Below are 23,054 nucleotides of genomic sequence, written 5' to 3' on the forward strand. Positions count from 1 at the left end.
ATGAGTTTCAAATGAGATAATATTTTAAAAGTCACTTTTTAAATACTTAAATGCTATACATTTGTTAGTAGATACTAATAAATAACTGCTGAAACAAAAACCAATAGATTTTAATTTTCAGGAAAATTGCTTATCCTAAAAATAACACATCAGTTTAACACTTCCTACATAACATGGTGTATAATTAGCATTCATAGAAAGAGAATGGACTTTGAAGCCAGACTCATCTCTGGTAATTTACTAGTTATGTGAACTTGGCAGGAGACTTTCATCTTTTTGAGCTTAAGCTTCCTCATCTACATAAATGGGAATTAATTTCTTCTTCAGATAGATGTATGAATAGAATAGATGAATTAATATGCCCCAAACACTCAGGAAGTTAGGCATTCCATCTACCTGCTTCTGAAAATACAACATAATCAAATTTCTTCACACAGTGGTGATGAGACTGACGAGCAAATATGATGAGGTCTTTATTTTTGTTTGCTGAAGGGAAAGAGAAGTGCATTCTTAAAGTTTGCTTCAAAACACCAGTGTTGTGTTTGAAGTCTTCTCTTGAAAAGGAAAACTGACCAAATATGAGTCCCTAATATCTGAATAGAAGATCATACTATCCTTTTAAAAGTTAGAACTCATTAGAAATAGAAACCACACACTCCAGGAAACTTACATTTCACACTTCCGTTTAATTTTATTTTGCTCAATCCTGGTTACAAAAAACAAAATACTCTGTGAACTTACCTTGAAGCTTACTGATTTTATTACAGTGAGTTCCATAAACACAGGAGTCATGGTCCTTCTTTTCCTCTCACAAGTACAGAATGACGTCAGACCCAAAATCTAATAAGTTGCCTTCAGATTTCAATTCTGAACAAACCAGAAATAGCGGGTAAGAGCTAGCTGATTGCACCTGTGAAATGATCACCCTCCACTCCAATTTACCTCTGAGTCCCTTCTCCTCAGGCTTTACCAATCATTTGGCCCTTAATGGGTCTTTTTAGCTGTTTATCAGTCTCTCTCCCCATCAATTTTCATTGCTCTCTACAGCTTCTTTATCACTTTTTGTTGTCAAGAACATAACTACTTTTGGATCAGATGTTTGCCATAAATTCCTGAAATAGACATCTAGCCCATAAAGAATAGAAATGAATAGGCTAGTTTTAAATGTCACCAGTAGATAGTTCATCTCAGTAGGCGTGATTGTTAATGCTTTCACATCTCTAGTTCAAAATTGAAATTTTTCCAGTGCCCCAGGCATAATTATTTTCCTCCAAATGACTTGGAAGCCAGAATTACAGCATCCACCTACGCATTATATTTGACCAAAACACTGACATCAAGCAGAATCACAAAAATCTATTTATGTATGCTCCTTAGTGTTGGCAGCCTTGATTTCTTAGGAAATATCATCTTATTCAGACAGAATAAAATTTGTTAGCATTGGCAATTACTGACTTCTGCTTTAAATTAATGTCCACATGTGAAAAAAAATGGGGTTTTGTGATTTGGAACGTAGAAAAAAATGGCAATGAAACTGAAACTTTATATACCATATTTCAGCTGACAGCACAATTTAGGGTTGAGTCACACACCCTTAAAATGAAGGCTTCCAATAGAAATGCTGACAGGCCCTTTACTTATAAGGAAGTATTTGCCTCTAGAATAATAGCAATATATTATATTTAAATGGTTCCTTTTATAAAGCACTTTAAAAACTGTCAATCTGTATTTCTCCTTCCTATACACAAGTATGTCTCTTTAAAGTCAATAGCAAAACTATATATCTATTATTTATTTAGTTAGTTATTATGTATTTATTATATTTATGAGATTCACTCATCATTTATTAGCCTCTGGGCACCTCTGCAAGTTCCAGAGCTAAAAAAAATAGGAAGATGGTTTGTGTCATTATGATTTGCAGGTTATTCTAGACATCATGAAAACAACACATATTGCTTCCAGCCTTATTATCTTAGAAGTTTAACATACCTTTAAAATATATGTACAGGGAGATGTGTGGCCAAGATGGTAGAGTAGGAGGACCCTGAGCTCATCTCCTCCCACAAGCACACCAAAATTACAACTATTTACAGAGTAACTATCTGTGAGAATGACCTGAAGAGTACCAGAAAAGATTCCCATGACTAAAGATATAAAGAAGTAAATACAACGAGATTGGTAGGAGAGATGGAGACACAGTATAGTCAAGATACACACCTCTCCACACCACAAATGGAAGGATAATCACAATTGCAGAGGTTCTCTCCAAGGGATGAGGGGTGCAAGCCCCACATCAAGCTCTCCAGCCTGGGGTCCTGTACCAGGAACAGGAGCCCTCCAAACATCTGGCTTTGAAGGCCAGTGGGGCTTGTGAATGAGAGAGCCAGAGGGCTACAGGAAACAGAGACTTCTCTTAAAGGGCATGCACAAAAATCTCACACACTCCGAGTCCCACTGCAGAGGCAGTCATTTGAAAGCAGCATGGGTTCAACCCACTTGCTGATTTTGAAAGAGAGCCTACCTGAGAGACAGCAGGCAACTTGGAATACCCCTGGGGACACAGACGCAGGTGGCAGTTATTTGGAGGAGCTCATTCTACCAGGAGAAAACCTGTGCTGGCAAGCATCATTTTGGAATCCTCTGTCTAGCCTATTAGTGCCAAGGACTTACCAATCAACCATCAGGTGGATACCAGTTCTAGGATTCCCCCCAGTCCTGAAGCTGACTTCCCCAAGACACAGCCTTACCCGTGAGTGGGCTGGCAACACCCAGGGTTCTCTGGGTCATGTAGCTGGCTGCCTAAAGACCTGGCCATGCTTACCACTGGAATAGCAACCATCACATGAGGCAAGGCTTCGCAGCCAGCCATACTTACTAGCACACCCACAGTAATTGGACCTGCCAATGAAAGGGCCCACACAGCCCACATAGGGGGCACCCCTAGAGTACATAGCTCTGGTGACCAGAGGGGAGTGTGCTGCTGGGCTCCATAGAACATCACCTCCATAAGGCTACTTCTCCAATATTGGGAAATTTACAGACCTACCTAATACATAGAAATAAACACAGAGAATTAGGCAAAATAAGGAGACAGAGGAAGATATTTCAAATGAGGGAATAAGACATAACCTCAGAAAAAGAAATAAAGTAAAAATAAGCAATCTATATGATAAAGATTTCAAGGTAATGATCATAAAGATGCTAGACAAACTTGGGAGATGAATGGATAAACACAGTGGGAATTTCAACAGAGTTAGAAAATATAAAGAAGAACCAAATGGAGCTGAAGAATACAATAACTGAAATTAAAAATGCAACACTAGAAGGAATCAACAGATTAGATGATACAGAGAAACAGATCAGTGAACTAGAAGACAGAGTAGTTCACCCAAGGTGAAGAGAAAAAGAAAAAAAAGAATTTAAAAAAATGACAGTTTAAGAGATCCCTGGAACAATCTCACCCATGTTAACAATCCCATTATAGCGGTCCAGAAGCAGAAGAGAGAGAGAAAGGGGCAGAGAACTTACTTGAAGAAATAATAGCTAAAAACATCTTTAACCTGGGAAAGTAAAGAGACATCCAAGTCCAGGAAGCACAGAGAGTTCCAAACAAGAGGAACATAAAGAGGACCACACCAAGACACATTATATTTAAAATGGCAAAAAATAAAGATAAAGAGAGAATCTTAAAAAGAGCAAAAGTAATAGTTATGTACAAGGGAACTCTCATAATGAGTCTATCAGCTGAATTTTCAGCAGAAACTTTGCAGACCAGAAGGAAATAGCACAGTATATTCAGTGATAAAAGGAAAAAACCTACAACCAAGAATACTCTACATTTAACTCAGATTAAAGGAGAGGTAGGAGTTTTACAGAGAAGCAAAAGCTAAAACAGTTCATCACCATTAAACTGGCTTTACAAGATGTGTTAAAGGTACTTTTCTAAGTGGAGGAGAAAAGACCATAATTAAAAATATTAAAAAAGGAAAAATCTCACTGGTAAAGGCAAACATACAGTAAAGGTAGTAGAACAACCACTTACAAAGCTAATAGAAAAAGTTAAAAGACAAAAGTAGTAAAATTATTTATATCCATAAAAATAGTTAAGTTATACACAAAACCAAAAGATATGATATCAAAAATATTAAGATAAGGGAGGGGGAGTAAACATGCAAAGCTGTTAGAATGTGTTAGAACTTAAGAGATCATCAACTGAAAATAATCACGTATTTATACTGGTTGCTATAGATAAACCTCATGATAACCACAAACTAAAAACCTATAATAGATGCAAACACAAAAAAGAGAAAGGAATAGAAACATAACACAAAAGATACTTATTAAATCATAAGGGAGGAGAGAAAAAAAAGAACTACAAAAACAAGAAAACAATGAACAAAATGGCAATAAGTATGAACACATCAATAACTACTTTAAATGTAAATGAATTAATTCTCCAATCAAATGAAAGACTGGCTGAACTGATACAAAAACAACACCCATATATGTACTGCCTATAAGAAACTCACTTCAGATCTAAAGACACACACAGACTGGACACAAAGAGATGGAAAAGATATTCCATGCGAATGGAAACAAAAAAAGCTGGGGTAGCAATACTTATATCAGACAATATAGACTTTAAAAGAAAGACTACAACAAGAGACAAAGAAGAACATTATATAATGATAAAGGGATCAATCCAACAATTATAAATATATAAATACTCCACATAGGAGCACCTAAATACATAGAGCACATATTAAAAAACATAAAGGGAGAAATTGACAGTAACACAATAATAATAAGAGACTTAAACATTCCACTTATGTCAACAGACAGAAAATCCAGACATCCGTACAGAAAACCAATAAGGAAACACTGGCCTTAATGACACCTTACAGCAGATGGGCTCAATAGATACACATACAGAACATTGCATCCAAAAGCAGCAGAATACACATTCTTTTAAAGTGCCCATGGGACATTCTCCAGGATAGATCACATGCTAGGCCACAAAATAAATCTCAGTAAATTTAAGATTGAGATCATATCAAGTACCTTTTCTGACCACAACACTATGAACTAGAAATCAACTATAAGGAAAAAAGTGCAAAAAATACAAATACATGGAGGCTGAATGATATGCAAATAAGCAACCAAGGTTCACTAAAGAAATCAAAAAGGAAATTTAAAAACACCTGGTGAAAAATGAAAATAGAAACAAAATACAGTAAGTCCTCTACATACGAACCTTCAAGTTACGAACTTCCAAAGATGAGAACGTGTGTGCCAGTCCCTGTATGCCAGCTGTTGTACTGTATACTGTACTTTTCAAGGTACTGTGCCATAAGATTAAAAATATTTTCTTTATTTTTTATGTTTTTTGTTTTTACATCTGTATTATTTGTGTGAAAAGTATTATAAACCTATTACAGTACAGTACTATCAGTATTATATAGCCGATTGTGTTAGTTGGGTACCTAGGCTAACTTTGTTGGACTTACAAATAAATTGGATTACAAATGCACTCTTAAAATGGAACTTGTTCATATGTAGGGGATTTACTGTAATCCAAAATCTATGGGAAACAGCAAAAGCACTTCTAAGAGGGAAGTCTATAGCGATACAAGCCTACCTCAGGAAACAAGAAAAATCTCAAATAAATTATTTAACCTTACACCTAAAGGAACTAGAAAAAGAAGAAAAACAAAACCAAAGTTAGTAGAAGGAAAGAAATCATAAAGATAAGAGTGGAAATAAATGAAATGGAGACTGAAAACAATAGAAAAGTTCAATGAAACTAAGAGATGCTTCTTTGAAAAGATAAATAAAATTGATAAACCTTTAGCCAAACTCATCAAGAAAAAAGAGAGGGCCCAAATAAATAAAACCAGAAAAGAAAGAGCAGAAATTATCACCAATACCACAAGAATACAAAGGATCATAAGAAATTACTATGAATAATTATACAACAATAAGATGGACAACCAAGAAGAAATGGAAAAAATCCTAGAAACATACAATCTCCCTAGACGGAATCAGGAAGAAATAGAAAATATGAACAGACCAATTACCAGTTATAAAATTGAATCCATAATCAAATAACTCTCAATAAACAAAAGTCCAGGATCAGAAGATTTACAAGAAATTTCTACCAAACATTTGCAGAAGTGTTAACACCTATCATTCTCAAATTATTCCAAAAAATTGAAGAGGAAAGAACTCTTCTAATCTCCTCCTATGAAGCCAGCATCACCCAGATGTCAAAGCCAGACAAACATATCACCAAAAAATAAAATTACAGGCCAATATCACTGATGAACATAGATGCAAAAATCCTCAACAGAACATTAGCAAACCAAATCCAACAATACGTTAAGAGTTGCTTTACATTAGCTGCAATACATTTAGGTTGCTTCCATGTCCTGGCTATTGTAAATAGTGCTGCAATGAACAATGGGGTGTGTGTATCTTTTCAAATTATGGTTTTCTCCAAATATATGCCCAGGAGTGGGATTGCTGAATCATACGGCAACACTATTTTTAGTCTTCTAAGGAACCTCCATACTGTTCTCCATAGTGGCTACACCAATTTACATTCCCACCAACAGTGTAGGAGGGTTCCCTTTTCTCCACACCCTCTCCTGCATTTATTGTTTGTAGATTTTTTGATGATGGCCATTCTGACTGGTGTGAGGTGCTACCTCATTGTAGTTTTGATTTGCATTTCTCTAATAATTTGATGTTGAGCATCTTTTCATGTGCTTTTTGGCCATCTGTATGTCTCCTTTGGAGAAATGTCTGTTTAGATCTTCCACCGATTTTTTGATTGGGTTGTTTACTTTTTTGATGTTGAGATGCATGAGCTGTTTGTGTATTTTTCAGATTAATCCCTTGTCGGTCGCTTTGTATATTTTCTCCGATTCTGAGGGCTGTCTTTTCCTTTTGTTTATGGTTTCCTTTGCTGTGCAAAAGCTTTTAAATTTAACTAGATCCCATTTGTTTAGTTTTGTTTTTATTTTAATTACTCTAGGCGGTGGATAAAAAAAGAGCTTGTTGAGATTTATGTCAGGGAGTGTTCTGCCTATGTTTTCCTCTAAGAGTTTTATAGAATCTGGCCTTACATGTAGGTCTTTAATCCATTTTCAGTTTATTTTTGTGTATGGTGTTAGAGAGTGTTCTAATTTCATTCTTTTACATGTAGCTGTCCAGTTATCTCAGCACCACTTAAACCTAAATGTCCATCAACAGAGGAATAGATAAAGAAGATGTGGTACATAGATATACAATGGAATATTACTCAGTCATAAAAAAAGAATGAAATAAAGCCATTTGCAGCAACAGGGATGGACTTGGAGATTGTCATACTGAGTGAAGTAAGTCAGACAGAGAAAGACAAATATAAAATACCACTTACATGTGCAATCCAAAAAAATGCTACAAATGAATTTATTTACAAAACAGAAATAGAGTCACAGATATAGAAAACAAACTTATGGTTACCGGGGGAAAGAGTAGGGAGGAATAAATTGAGAGATTGGGATTGACATATACACACTACTATATATAAAATAAATAACTAATAAGAACCTACTGTATAGCACAGGGAACTCTACTCAATACTCTGTAATGACCTATATGGAAATAGAATCTAAAAAAGAGTGGATACTGAGGGGTGGGATAGGGAGGGTGGGAGGGAGGGAGATGCAAGAGGGAAGAGAGTTGGAGATATATGTATATGTATAACTGATTCACTTGGTTATAAAGCAGAAACTAACACACCATTGTAAAGCAATTATACTCCAATAAAGATGTTAAAAAAAAAGAAAAGAGTGGATATATGCATATGTATAAGTGATTCACTTTGCTGTACAGCAGAAACTAACACAAAATTGTAAATCAACTATACTACAATAAAAATTAATTTAAAAAAATCATACACCATGATCAAGTGGGATTTATCCAACAGATGCAAGGATTTTTCAGTATCTGCAAATTAATTGATGTGCTACTCCACATTAACAAATTAAAGAATAAAAAGCATACAATCATCTCAACAGATACAGAAAAAGCTTTTGACAAAATTCAACATTCATTTGTGGTGAAAACTCTCAACAAAGTGGGTATGTATATAGAGAACATATCTCAACATAATAAAGGCCATACAGTAAGTTCCCTACATACGAACCTTTAAGTTGCAAACTTTCAAAGCTGCGAACATGTGTTTGCATGTCCACCCACATAAGTTAGTTAATGTGCATGCATCCTCTACAAGTGGTTGTGCTTTTGTGTACTTCACTGTACAGTACTGTATAGAGTACGTAGTACAGTATCTTTATTTCAAGCCCATGATGTCTGAAAGCAAGTGTAAACGTAGCAGTGATGTAGCTGGTACTGCTAAGAAGCACCAGGAACTGGAGGCCCAGAGAAAGGACAAAGAGAGACAAGAGGAAGAAGAAGTACCTGCAGAACCAAAAAGATTTACAATGCAAGAAATGGCAAGTGGATTCCCTTTACTTGAGAAGGCATTGTTAGTTTTTGAGGCACAGGACCCGAATGTAGAACAGTACACAAAAGTTGCAGCAGCTGTTCAGAATGCAATCCAGTCCTACCGTGTAATCTATTATGAGAAAAAAAGAGCTACTACCCAGACATCACTGGATCATTTTTTTCAAGAGGGTAGATAGAATTGAATCCAGCCAGGAACCAGAACATGTGCCATCAATGTCAGGCATGAGTGAAATTGCAGCTTGCCCTCCACTCCTATGGCTAATGATCTTTCAGCTCTACCATCTCCCACCTCCTCTCCCTCCTCCAATCAGTAACTCTTCTTGCCTGTTCACTCGATGCCAGCCCCTGTATGCCAGCTGTTGTACTGTACTACTGTGCTTTTCAAGGTACTATACTATGGGATTAAAAATATTTTCTTTATTTTTTGTGTTTTTTTGTTTTCTATGTATTATTTGTGTGAAAAGTATTATAAACCTATTACAGTACAGTACTATGTAGCCGATTGTGTTAGTTGGGTACCTAGGCTAACTTTGCTGGACTTGTGAACAAATTTGACTTATAAACACACTCTCAGAACGGAACTCATTCATATGTAGGGGACTTACTGTATATGACATACATAAAGCCAACATCATACTCAACAGTGAAAAGAGAAAAGCATTTCCTCTAAGATCAGGAACAAGACAAGGATACCCACTATCATCACTTTTATTCAACATAATCTTGGAAGTCCTAGCCACAGTAATCAGACAAGAAAGAGAAATAAAAGGAATCCAAATTGGGAAGGAAGAAGTATAACTATCACTGTTCACAGATTACATGATATTATATATAGAAAATTCAAAAGACACTGCCAAAACCTATCAGAACTAATAAATTAATTCAATAGAGTGGAAAGGTAAAAAATTGATACAAAAATCTATTGCATTTCTATACACTAACAATGAACTATCAGAAAGAGAAATTAAGAAAACAATCCCATTTACAATTGAATCAGAAAGAATAAAATACCTAGAAATAAAGCTAATCAAGGAGCTAAAAGATTTGTACTCAGAAAAATAAAAGGCACTGATAAAGAAATTTAAGATGACACAAAAATGGAAAGATATACCGTGCTCATGGATTGAAAGCAGTAATATTGTTGAAAATGACCGTACTACTCAAGGAAATCTACAGGTTCAATGCAATCCCTATCATAATACCAATGGAATTTTTCACAGAAAGAGAACAAATGATTCTAAAATTTATACGGAAACATGAAAAACTCCAATTAGCCGAAACAATCTTGTGAAAGAAAAATAAAGTTGGAGGTATCACACTCCCGATTTCAAACTATACAACAAAGCTACAGTAATCAAAACATTATGGTGCCGGCATAAAAACAGACACATAGATAAATGGAACAGAATAGAAAGCCCAGAAATGAGCCCACACTTATATGGTCAATTAATCTATGACAAAGGAGTCAAGAATATACAATGTGGAAACTACATACTCTTCAATAAATGGTGTTGGGAAAATTGTATAGCTATATGTAAAAAAATCAAAGAGGACTACTTTTTCACACCATATACAAAAATAAACTCAAAATGGATTAAAGATTTAAATGTAAGACCTGAAACCATAAAATTCCAAGAAGAAAACCTAGGCAGTATACTCTTTGAACATCAGTCTTAGTAATATTTTGGGGGATATGTCTCCTCAGGCAAGGGAAAGGAAGCAAAAATAAACAAATTGGCCTACATCAAACTAAAAAACTTTTGCACTGTGAAGGAGACTATCAACAAAATGAAAAGGCAGCCTATGGAAAGGGAGAAGATATTTGCAAATGATATGTCTGATAAGGGGTTAACATCCAAAATACACAAAAAACTCATACACCTCAACATCAAAGAAACAGTTAAAAAATGAACAGAGGATCTGAATAAACATTTTTCCAAAGAAGACATACAGATGACCAACAGACATATGAAAAGATGCTCGATGTCACTGATCATCAGGGAAATGCAAATCAAAACCATAATAAGATACCACCTCACACCTGCCAGGATGGCTATCATCAAACAGACAATAACAAGTGGAGAAAAGGGAACCCTCATGCACTGTTGGTGGGATGTAAATTGGTGCAGTCACTATGGAAAACAGTATGGAGTCTCCTCAAAAAATTAAAAATAGAACTGCCATATGATCCAGGAACCTCACTTCTGGGTATTTACCTGAAGAAAATTAAAACACTAATTTGAAAAGATACATACACTCCAATGTTTATTGCATCATTATTTACAATAGCCAGGATATGAAAGCAACCTAAGTGTCTACACACAATGGAATATTACTCAACTATTAAAAATGAAATCTTGCCATGTGTCACAACATGGATGGATCTAGAGGGTATATTATGCTAAGTGAAATAAGTCAGACAGAGCAAGACAAGTGCCCTATGATCTCACTTATATGTGGAATCTAAAATACAAAACAAGCAAACTTATAAAACAAAATCAAAACAGACTCATAGGTAGAGAGAACAAATAGGGTTTGCCAGAAGGGAGGTTAGTGGGGGAGAGAGCAAAATAGTTGAAGGGGATTAAGAGGTACGAACCTTCAGGTATATAATAAATAAATCACAGGGATGTAATATACAGCATAAGGAATATGGTCAATATTATTATAATACTGTGAGACAGATGGTTACTAGACTTATCATGGCAATCATATCATAATGTATGCAAATGTCAAATCATTAGGTAGTACACCTGAAACTAACATAAAATTGTACATCAACTAGGTTCCAATAAAAAAATATAGACATATGAATGTATACATATACATTCATCAGAAAAGAAACACAGAATGATGTAGCTCAGAATTACTTCAAATATTAGAAAAAGAAAGCAGGAGCAATAATATCTAATCAAAGGTATTTTGGGTAGTTTTTTGTTGTTTTTTATACTTTATGTTGTGAAGTGTTGTTCCATAGTAGAGGTTAGCATAAATGGTATGCTATGGAGAAGTCTGAATTAATAATTTACTTAACTTTATATATCATGTTCTCAAACAAATTTATATTACATCACTGTTATGTGCTTAGCATTGGGCATAGGTATAAAACTTCAGTTTTAAATTGAATCTCAGGCTCAGCTCTCTAACAGGGTCAACAGCCAAGCACTCAGCTCCAAAATATTTCATAGTACATTTCAATCCAGAGTTTATCACCGAAGAATGTTATTTTCTTCATATCAAATATATATTTTTTAATTTATTTATTTTATTTATTTATTTTTGGCTGCACTGGGTCTTTGTTGCTGCTCACGGGCTTTCTCTAGTTGCGGCGAGTGGGGGCTACTCTTCGTTGCGGTGCACGGGCTTCTCATTGTGGTGGCTTCTCTTATTGCGGAGCACAGGCTCTAGGTGCGTGGGCTTCAGTAGTTGTGGCACATGGGCTCAGTAGTTGTGGCTCATGGGCTCTAGAGGCTCAGTAGTTGTGGCACACAGGCTTAGTTGCTCTGCAGCATGTGGGATCTTCCTGGACCAGGGCTCGAACCCATGTCCCCTGCATTGGCAGGCGGATTCTTAACCACTGTGCCACCAGGGAAGCCCCATATCAAATATTTTGATCCTAATAGATTATTTCAATAGATTACATGGTTTAAAAGTTAAAAAATTAGAAGATGAATCTAGACACTCCTTTTCATCCCCAGCTCTCAATGTGTCTATGCCCATCCAGGAGAGATTCTAGATCTGAGTTCAACTTCAGTCTCTTCCTGAGAAAGTACTAGGTTCAGGGTGTAGAGAGATTGTAATGGCAGGATTTTGGTCACTCTCTGACCTGGAGAGTCAAAAATATTTATAATTCCATGCCCTAGACCTTTATAGCAATGTAGTAAATGGCCTTAGGTTAGTTATGAACCTAGTGAGTGAGCATCATGATGCCTTAGCAGGGAAATAACCTCCTTCCAACTGATAAGTATGCTTTACATTATTTTGAGATGTTGGAATGAAAAATGTTCTATAAACACAAAGTACATGCACAGCGTAAAATTTCACTCTGGCTCCCTTTGTCTTCACTGGCAAAACTCATTTGTCATGACCTGTAGCACCTTTGCTTTTTTATTGCTATCCTTAACACTTGGTTGAGAAAAATCTGTCATGCCTCTAACTGCCTAGTGCTAAATCAATCAGTATCTTCTAAACTAAGCCTGGCAAAATTTCCTGTATTCCTGACCACCAGCCAATCAAGATCCAAATGTTGCTCCCCAGGAGCAGAGAGGCAAAGCATTAATTTACTATACCTTAGAAAGTTCTTATCAACTCCATGGTACAATTTTTTCAGCTTTAGTACAAAGGAACACCTCCAGTGCAAGATTATGAAATTCATTTGTAACTAAACCTCCAGAACACTTGTAGAAAAATATACATTTGATTTTCAGATAGTGGAAAGAAAGATAAGTGTGGCAATTATGTAATATAAAATGAAATAACCTTTAGGAAACCAATATTCATTTTTTCCCCAAATTTTTCTAAATGGGTCATGTTTCTACCTAGGCACACAAGCAAGGGCATATTCAACTTTAATACCTAAAGATGTGTGCACATGTACAGGCGTTTTTCTTACTTGTTAGTGGTTTGTTAGAATGATACCCCAAGGGCCATACAATAGTTTTGCATTTATCTCTGAAATTCTATGACTTTCAGAATAATTTTATAAATAGTAACATTAAACACTTTTAGAGCACTGAAAATATACTAAATACAAGGAGGTAGATATGATCCTTGCACCCCCATCCTTACACAGATTTAACATTAATTTCTGATTAACTCAGGAATTTTCAGTTCATGATCAGAACCCTTCAGTTTTCAGACATGAACTTACCATCCTTTCTTCTCACATAGCATGTGCCTTCAACCCTCATTACCAAGTCTGATTTATGAAGTCTGCAAGTGTGATGAAATGTGTTGATGTTAGAGGAGAGATTTACATTGCTTCTTTTTCTTCCCTTCTAAAACACTCTTTCACTTTATCAGTGTCAGTCATTCAGGCACCTCTTTGACAAGGGACTTGAAGGAAGATGACAGTACCAGAGTCGAAGATGCTGGGTCAAGTAAAAGACAAGTTTTATGAATACTTCCTACAATTGCAGATGTATTTAAAAACAGAAGCACATTAATTACTGCAAGACTAAGGTATTTGCATTTTATTTCTAGACAAGTCAAAAGGCAAGGTGGGAAGAAAGAATGTCAAGGTTGGTAAAGAAGGGCAGGGTGGTGGTGGGATTTTATCCCACAAGGGACCTTATTTTGCACAATAGGTGGCCAAGGGGAATTTTATCCCATTATCTTACAAGTAAATGAAGCTTTGCATTTCAGCCCCCTAGAGTGCTCATGGCAGGTCTCCTACTATTCCCCTGTTATTTTTGCAAGTAATTCTGCCAAAAATGCTATTACTCTGGTTTACAATAGTTGATCACTGCTGTGAAATTCAGGCCATAGATAAAACGAATTTTTTAAAAATAAACAACAACAAAAGAGTGAGGGGGTCCAACAGCCCTAACACCTACTTGCTCTTGGAGAAGCTTTGCCAAATGCTCCACTTTATAAGGCCATTAAGTATTTCTGAATTTCCATTTCTATTATAACTGGTTGGTGATTACCTAGTTCCTGGTATCTAAACTGAGAGCCTGTTCCTGCTCTTCTTTATGGGAATGCTAACTATTCCTGAGGGATGTAGGTCTCCTTTGCCTGCCCTTTGAGACAGGATTCCAAACAATACACCTACTCATGAATGTTTACTGATTATAAAAGTTTGGCAGCTTAGAACATGTGTATTCAAGCCATTCAAGATGGCTGTTTGCTTGCTTTCTGTACACCCTCTGCTGGACCAGTCCCTGCATCACCTACACCCTACTCACATGACTCAACTTCCCTCTTAATCATAGAGCTTAATCAGTAAATACCTACTTACTTGTTCACCCTCTCCCACTCCAGCTAGTGATTGTTCTAATCTTTAGATCAGAATGGCTCCCTTAGGATAGTTTAGCAAAGAGAAGAGCTCTGCTCCAGGAAGGTACTTAGCCCAGGGGCTAAGAGAGATGTGCCCCTCTGCTGGTCTCCCTGGTAATGGATGAGCCAATCTGAAGTCAATTCCCCCTGTAACTGGTAGACTGGTAGTCTCCTTATCCTACCCCACTTCCCCCAGCACAGACTGCTGCCGCCATGTCCTTCTTGCTGTCTACCATCCATGGTGGGGTGTAGCTCCAGGACCCTTTTGCTTCAGACATGTAAGATCTCCAATCTATTAAACCATCGATGTCTCTGTCGCTGTCTCTGGACTCTTTCTTCAGTCTCAGGGCTGGGCAAGTACAGGGCTTGCATGCCTGCGGGCTGCAGCCCAACAGAGCAAAAGAAGGGCTGTATGAGAAAGAGTAGCAATTTGTTTATCTGAAGTCGAAGTTGAGTGGTGATGGCTCTCATTTCCTTTACGTGTGTGTGTGTGTGTGTGTGTGTGTGTGTGTGTGTGTGTGTGTGTGTGTGTTGTGTCACATTCCTCATTATGCCAAAGCATTTCTGAATCCCTTCACTGTCAGCCCGACCTGGAACATGTTTAACATTTTACTTACCATACAGTGTTTTATTGCTAAGTATTGGTATTTACTTATCTGTCTTCCCTGCAAGAATATGAGATCAAGGCCATCATTTTATTGCCATTACCATACAGAAAACCTGCACAAGGTAGCATTTAATTAATTTTTACCATACAAACGAATAATAGAGTTGTCTTTGTTAACATGGTTTCCTCTGTTATTTACCATTGTAATAGAGCAACTGAGTTTACAGAAAAATAAGTTCTCCACAATGCACATCTGAGCAGTGGTTCAAAAACTAGATAAAACTCAGCATTCACGAATCTGAAATTCCACTGGTGGGGTTAAAATTCTATATCCTTCATTCAATGGCAAATACAGTTGCAAAGCTAATAGCTAGAGTTTGAAGAAGACTTTATTAATCATGACGTTCGGTTAGAGCAAGCCTCTGCTGAAACCAAAGCAAATAAATTATAGGCATAGCTAATAAGGTCAGGAAGCTGCTATTACCAAAATCCTGGAAATATTCTCTAAATCTCCAGATTACTTTTAGCTAGCTTAAGTAACTGCTTTACAAATGGATAGTCACCTGTGAACAGTTATTCCAGAATGGATAACTATTTATTGATTCTGGAATGGATAAATTTCCCTTTCCCCTCTGGGAACAATAGCTGTGAATTTTCTATTGCCTTTTTCTACCCCCACCCCATAGAACTCAAGGCCCCTCTATACTCTTCACAGCAGTGTATGTGAAATGGTTGAAGGGTAAAAACCCAAGGTGTTGTAGCCAGCAAGGAGCATTACATACTATTACACTGCAAGGTCAGTAGATGGCCTGTTATTTTAAATGTTCTTTAAATTATCTCCCTAAGGATATAATTTTCAGCTGACTCTCTGTCTTCCCAAAGAAGCAGAATTTAACACACCTCAGAGCCTCCACATGGTGAGAAAACAAAGACACAAGCCACGGTCAGAAAGGACAGGAATCAAAACACAAGTTCATAAGGACTTTACAAGCAAAGTTAGTCCAAGGTAGTTTATGTCAGTGTGGGGTCCCCAGACCAGCAGCATTAACCTCACCAGGGTACTTGAAAGAAATGTAAATCTTTGGGCCTCATCCAAATCCACTGAATCACAAAATCTGTGAGTGGGGCCCATCAATCTTGAGTTGAACAAGCCACCCAGTAGATTTTTAAGGCATGCTGAAGCTTGAGCACCTATCATCTAAGGTGATAAGTAGACCCAGGTCTTTTTTTAAATTACTGTATATAGGAGACATCAATTTACCTACCCATACAGTTCATGAGGATTTTGTTAAAATCAGAGCTTAGTGGAAACTGAAAATGTATTAAGGACCCTGATTAAAAACAAGTATCCATGTTAGTGTCGCTGTGGGTAGAATATACACATAAACACACAGCAGAAAGAGAATGTCAAAGGAACTCACCTTAAAAGAAATCAATTGTGCATTATAATTATATTATGTTGTTGTAAATTGTTATAATCTATAACAATATCTACAACAATAATGACAGTATAGTTTGGAACAGAAATAGTCTAACCAATAGAAGAAAACTTAGCCTATAAACCAACCACAAATTTATGGAAGTTTCATATACAAAGTGTAAGGTCATGCAAGTCACTGGAAAGGGCAGGGGCAAAACATGATTCAATAAATAAAAATTGGAAATACAGTTTTCTATATAACAGTGAAATGGAATTCAACGCCTATCTCACAACAGCAACAAAAATCAATGCCAAGTAGATTGATAATTTAAAATGTAAAAAGCAAAACTTTTTCTAAAAAATTAAATAAACAGGGCTTCCCTGGTGGCCCAGTGGTTGAGGGTCCGCCTGCCGGTGCGGGGGGCGTGGGTTCGTGCCCTGGTCCAGGGGGATCCCATGTGCCGCGGAGCAGCTGGGCCCGTGCGCCATGGCCGCTGGGCCTGCGCGTCCGGAGCCTGTGCTCCGCCATGGGAGAGGCTGTGGCAGTGAGGGGCCCGCGTACCGAAAAAAAAAAAAAAAAAATTAAATAAACATATATATATTTTACTGACCTTGTTGTAAGAAAATTTTAGTTACAAGGCACAAAATTCACTAACCAGTAAAAAAGATGAATATATGTATATTAATTAATAAATTCTATTAATTAAAACATATATTTTTAAAGGAAACATGAAGAAAACCAAGCCACACTAAAAGATACAGTATTTATAATATATACAACTTACAAAGGATTAGTGTCAAGAACATAAAAAGAACTCCTATAAATATCTTTAAAAAAAGACAACAATAAAAATATGGGAAAAACAAAATCTTTTTGAGCAATATGAAGATATAATCTCAGTTGTAATTAGGAAAGCAACACCACAATGAGATACCCTTTTAACTCCCCTTATTCAACTGGCTAAAATTAAGTTTAATAATACTGTGTTTTGAAGGAGAAATAGATTAAGAGGATCTCTTTTTACACTGCAGATATAAATGCGATGGTTACAAGTTGTCTTAAAAACAAATTAAGGGGCTTCCCTTGTGGCGCAGTGGTTGAGAGTCTGCCTGCCGATGCAGGGGACACGGGTTCGTGCCCCGGTCCGCGAGGATCCCACGTGCCGCGGAGCGGCTGGGCCCGCGCGTTGGGAGCCTGTGCTCCGCAACGGGAGAGTGAGAGGCCCGCGTACCGCAAACTCTCACAACAGTGAGAGGCCCGCGTACCGCAAAAAAACCCACAAAAACAAATTAAGATTATATTTACAAGCTAAACAATGGCAGACTATGGCTCCATACTTTCACTCCTGGGAAAATACTCAAGGATATCTTACATATGAGCATCACTGAACGACAACAACAACAATATTCACTGCAGCACTAACTTTAATTACTAGAAACTGAAAACAATATAAATTCCCACCAAGAGGAAGATTAATGACTATAATGCAACAATTTAACACAATGGAATGTTGTAGCATGGAATCACACGGAGTGATTTAAGTAATATAAAACTGAATTTAAAAAATAGCCCCCAAAGACTATAACAGTATGACACCCTTTTATGAAGCTCAATAACAAATAAAATTAACAATATATCCTTTAGACATATAATGATGTTCAAGACAATGATGAGCACAAAATTTAGGATAGCAAGGATCTCTATGGGGAAGTTGAAGGCTAGTGGAGGAACAGATTTTTGTGAATTATTGATTTGTTTTAGATATTCACTGGAATGTTCATTATGTTTATTATTTAAAAATCAAAAGAAATAGTTAATATAAAAAGACAACATATGCAAGAAGGAAAATGATGCATAATGAACTAAAAATTATGATTAAACTAATTCTGTATTTCCGAAGTCCTTAAATTAAAAAAAAAAAGAGAGAGAGAAGAAAAGACAGGAAAGGAAAAAAAGAGAGAGGAGGGAAGAAAGGAAGGAGGCAGGGAGGAAGGAAGGAAGGCTAGCAGGCAGGCAGGCAGGCAGTCTGGGTATATATTTAGTGTATTATTTTTGTGTTTTCATAGTCACTTCCATCCTTGGTAAGTTGTTGCTAGCTATCCCAGTGTAGGAATGGTTTCTAGGAATATTCCTGTTACTTCCTCTATTGATTCCCTTGCACCTTGATGTACTACTATATGAATGTTTCCCCCAGTGCCCTCCACCAGAAGCAAGTGATGAGCAGGGAAGAAAGATTTGAAAGATAATGTGTCAGAAGCCAGTCTATGGAAAATTCTTCCATTCATCAGAGATGTAAAATTATAAGCAGAAAATTCAGTTCTCATTAACACCTAGTCAAACTGGAAGTTCCATCTCTGAGGAATATATTTAATGATACATCATATACAACTATAAGTGTATAACACATTATTAAGGTAATTACATGAAATAGAATGCATGCAATCCTGTGTTTGAGGTCACAAACCTGCAACAACATTATAAACTACAAGCACAACTGTACATGAAATCATTAATAAAAAATTTTTAATCACTCATGATAGAGGAAAGATTTTTCTATTCTTGATATAGAAGTGATACTATAAAGTCATTTTCATATAAAGTGCTAAAGAGAATGCAGCAAAAATATATATATGTATATATAGAGAAAAGGAGTATTAGAGAAAAGGAGTATTATATACAAAGTTGCACTAGAGAGTTAATTTAAATGTTAGATTTTTTTTTAAAGTTTTGGATGTTTGTGGTATTTCTCATCTTCTGAAAATCTTTAACTTGGTTTAGTTTTGTTTTCATCTTAAATAAATATTTATTTTTATCCTAATTTTACATTTATAAATTCAAAAAAAATTTTTAAAGGTAGCCCACCAAAATGGTACATAGGCTTCAACACTTTATAAATCTGGGTAAACCCCTTCCTGAGCCTTAAAACACAGGTGGAATCATCTCCTTCTACTTATCCTAACCTCACTTTCTTTGGGTTCTAATTCTGGCTCTTTCCCTCACTTTCTTTATGTTCTCAACATCTCCAGTCAACAAGACTCACATCAGAATAATGGAGGATAGGACCACCTGATGTCCATTTAGATTTTCACAATCTTTTATTTTGTGAACAAGACGAATGGAAAACATTCATTTAAAAAAGACGTTAAAGACAATTGTTCTTTTTACTGATCCCGAAGTTAGAGAAGGTACTCTACTTTCTGTCATATATCAGACTCTTTAAACACAACTGACCCTGGAAACAAGGTTTCCATACTTATAAGAAGATCACTCAAAGATCCATCTTTAAAAGTTTGAGAATTTTCAAAAAACCAAAATGCCACGTCAGATGACAGCTATTCTATGACATGACATCACTGACTGATGAAAATAAGAGATAGGTAATTATAATAACAAAGAAAATACTCAGCAATAATTTTTTATTGATTTAAGTCAAGATTAAGGAAGGGCTTACAATGTGCTATAAACTTGTTGCATTTTCAAAATGCAAATAAATATGGTCACGTTTACTGTGAAATTAAGCCTAATGCAATAAAGAAAGACACTGAAATAAAATTTTAAAAAAGGTCTGAAAGAAGGCTCTCACTTGTGAGGCATGAACACTTGAATTTAGAATGCAGTTATTTTACTGCTATCTGTACCAGTGTTTCATTTTTAGCAAAGGCAAGGAAAATGAAAAATATCCAGGCAGTATGCATGTCATAAATGTAACTACTGTTTATTTTAAATCACTTCGTTCCCTCTTATGCTTCTGTAAAGCAGCTGTTGCCATTGCTACACGTTTAGACCAAGCAATCAACCCCTTGCTTCAACATTTGCAACAAAATCCAAAAACCACAAGCTGCAATGTGTCTCTCTACTCATCTTGGCAGCTATGAAGAGAAATCAAGCGAAAAGCATTTTATGTGAAGGGGTAAAAGTTCCATCCACACTTACATTTATATTTAGCGGCATTGAGTTTGCAAGCTCCAATTTTTGGATGAAATAGGAACAAAGTTCTCTGAAGTCCTGGTCTGAGAGACAACAAAAATCCATACGATTTCAGAAAGCCATAAAACCTGCAGTTCCATCGTGCTTTGCCTGTGAAGAAAACTGTCCTCCAGCATTTCAGCTGAATTTTGAAAGGAAATTTTATTTCAATATCCTTGTAAGAAATTTTCTTCACCACCTATAGCTAAGCAATTTAGACTATAGGATGCTTGCTTGCTTCTCCGGATTCTAGCAGGAGCTTTCTGAATACTCCTAGTGATTAAATCTTAGAATTTATAGATAGATAATGAGAGAGACAGAGAGAGAGAAAGCACACCTCAATAGAAGTAAATGAGTAGATATCTGATAGCCCACCAAATATTATTTTGAATGTCAAAATTATTATTACTATTCTCTGAAAAAAACATTTTAACAAACATCACTTTTCAACACTTAGAGAAGAGAGTGGGCAAATGTCTACTTATTTCTATAAATCCTGTCTCCTGCTTTGATATGCATTTGTTATGAAATGGGTAGAGGAGCAGGGAAGACAGATTCCGTCTTGGGCATCAGACCCATAGTCTGCATTCTGCTGGAGACCCGAGCGTGGGAGGAGATTGCTGTCTCCATTTGCTCACATACTAACTCTCCCAGTCCTGCAGAATAGGTTTCACAGATTTCTGGAATATAGATATAAGAATCCAGTTTCCACAGAAAAAAGAAGCTCTCTTCTTCACTAAGACGAATTAGTTCTCATTAATACTAAAACAGTAAAATTCATAGTTCTAATGTATAATTGTTACCCCTATGGAAATATCTCCATGAGAGCAGGAAGAGGTCCATCTTATTTACTGCTCCATCCACTACATCTAGAGCACATCTGACACTCGACCGTCTTTCAACGAATGTTTGTCATTGAATAGTGTATGGATAGAATTTATAATTAGGAAACACACTGACAATTTCCTACCAGATAAACTTTTAAAACAATTGTTTAGGGCTTCCCTGGTGGTGCAGTGGTTGAGAGTCCGCCTGCTGATGCAGGGGATACGGGTTCGTGCCCCGGTCTGGGAAGATCCTACATGCCACGGAGCGGCTGGGCCCCTGAGCCATGGCCGCTGAGCCTGCGCGTCCGCAACAGGAGAGGCCACAACAGTGAGAGGCCCACGTACCGCAAAAAACAAAACAAAACAAAAAAAACAATTGTTTAAAAGTGGTAAATGTGTTTGATCTAGGTGTTCATGATATAAGATAGCATACTAGAGTGAAAGGTGAGAAATAACACATTTATTAAATAGGAGGCACTCATTAAATATTAGTTTTCCTTGTTCCACAACATTCCACTGACTGATTTTAAAATCACTAAGTGCATACACAACTCCCATTAAAATAAACCATCTCATATACTTTAAGCTCCTTGAAAGTGGGGCAGTATTCATTTTGACATTTGAGTTTTGTTTTTCCAACTGTTAGCACGGTGCTTGGCACATAGAAGATGCTTAATGAATATTTGTCAATAGGTGAATAAAATATAAATGAATGAATGAACAAACACCCCAAATTATACATTCATTAATGGAAAATATTTTTGAAAAGTAACTTGTGTTTGTTCATTTGTCAATCTCCTGACATATGGTATTAAAGGCTCCTTTAAGGAAAACCATTTTCTTATAATTATCAGTGCAGAATAAAATAAATAATTTATGGATAATTAGAAAATAGAATTTTACATACAGAAGTCCTTTTTAAAAAATGTTCCATGCAAGAACCTGACAATTGACATATTCCTAGATCCAGGAGCTACCCAGGGGTTGAAGATTCTCATGATGGCAAAACATCCTTGAACTTGCCCCACTCCTCCAGGAAGAGTTGACCAGCAGATCTAAAATAAATGGGAGGCTTGGCCACTGTGGCGAGTTCCAGGAGTTTGTACCAGGTGCTCCCCTTTCCTCAGTCCCATTTGTTGCTAAGCAGCTGGTTGTCACTGGTGGCAAAGATAAAGTCCACTGTGCTTAGACAAGACTCTCTTGGCAAGAGTTACTGTTTCCAAGCTCAAAAAAGAATTCAGGAGGTATATATCTATATCTAATATGTTAGACAAGTGTCATACTTGTTTTTCTCCACTAAATGAAAGAAAAAGGATGAGGAGAAATACTCAGCTAAAAACATATCATACCTAGTTTTAGGTTGGCAAATGTGAAGAACAGTGAAGTAGTGCAATTAAGATGCAAAGTATGCTCATAATCTGCTTTGAAATATTTAAATGAAAGAAGAAATATCCCTGTAAAGAGCTAAAATATGGATTCTGAGAGAGGGGTTTTAGTCAATATCAATAACAAAGGCTTCTGCATAGACCTCTCCTCATTCAGATCTTTTTGGACATCACAGTGGCTAGGGACCAGCACAAGAGAGGGTACATACAAATGGGAGGGAAAGGAATTTCATTGTGAGGAGTGCCCTCACCACATGGGTAACATGCACTTAGTAAGGATTAGAATGGAACTCGAACTCATTTAACCCATTTTCTTTACAGTATTCTCCATCTCTCT

General features: G+C 36.5%; 1 long non-coding RNA gene across 2 annotated transcripts in view; it reads right to left on the reverse strand.

Annotated features, from left to right (window-relative positions):
• Positions 1-741: 741 nt before the first annotated feature.
• The window catches only part of LOC137225250 (uncharacterized), a 199,449-nt gene continuing 177,136 nt past the window's right edge, over positions 742-23,054 (reverse strand). Inside the window, exons 5-6 of one of the 2 annotated variants that reach the window (XR_010943753.1) lie at positions 13,385-13,604; positions 742-867 (exon numbers count right to left, since the gene is read on the reverse strand). This is a non-coding gene — a long non-coding RNA (uncharacterized lncRNA). The remainder of the gene's footprint in view (positions 868-13,384; positions 13,605-23,054) is intronic. The other variant, XR_010943754.1, reaches the window with a different exon arrangement.

Source organism: Pseudorca crassidens, chromosome 5 (genome assembly GCF_039906515.1).
Source record: "Pseudorca crassidens isolate mPseCra1 chromosome 5, mPseCra1.hap1, whole genome shotgun sequence".
Lineage (NCBI taxonomy): Eukaryota > Metazoa > Chordata > Mammalia > Artiodactyla > Delphinidae > Pseudorca > Pseudorca crassidens.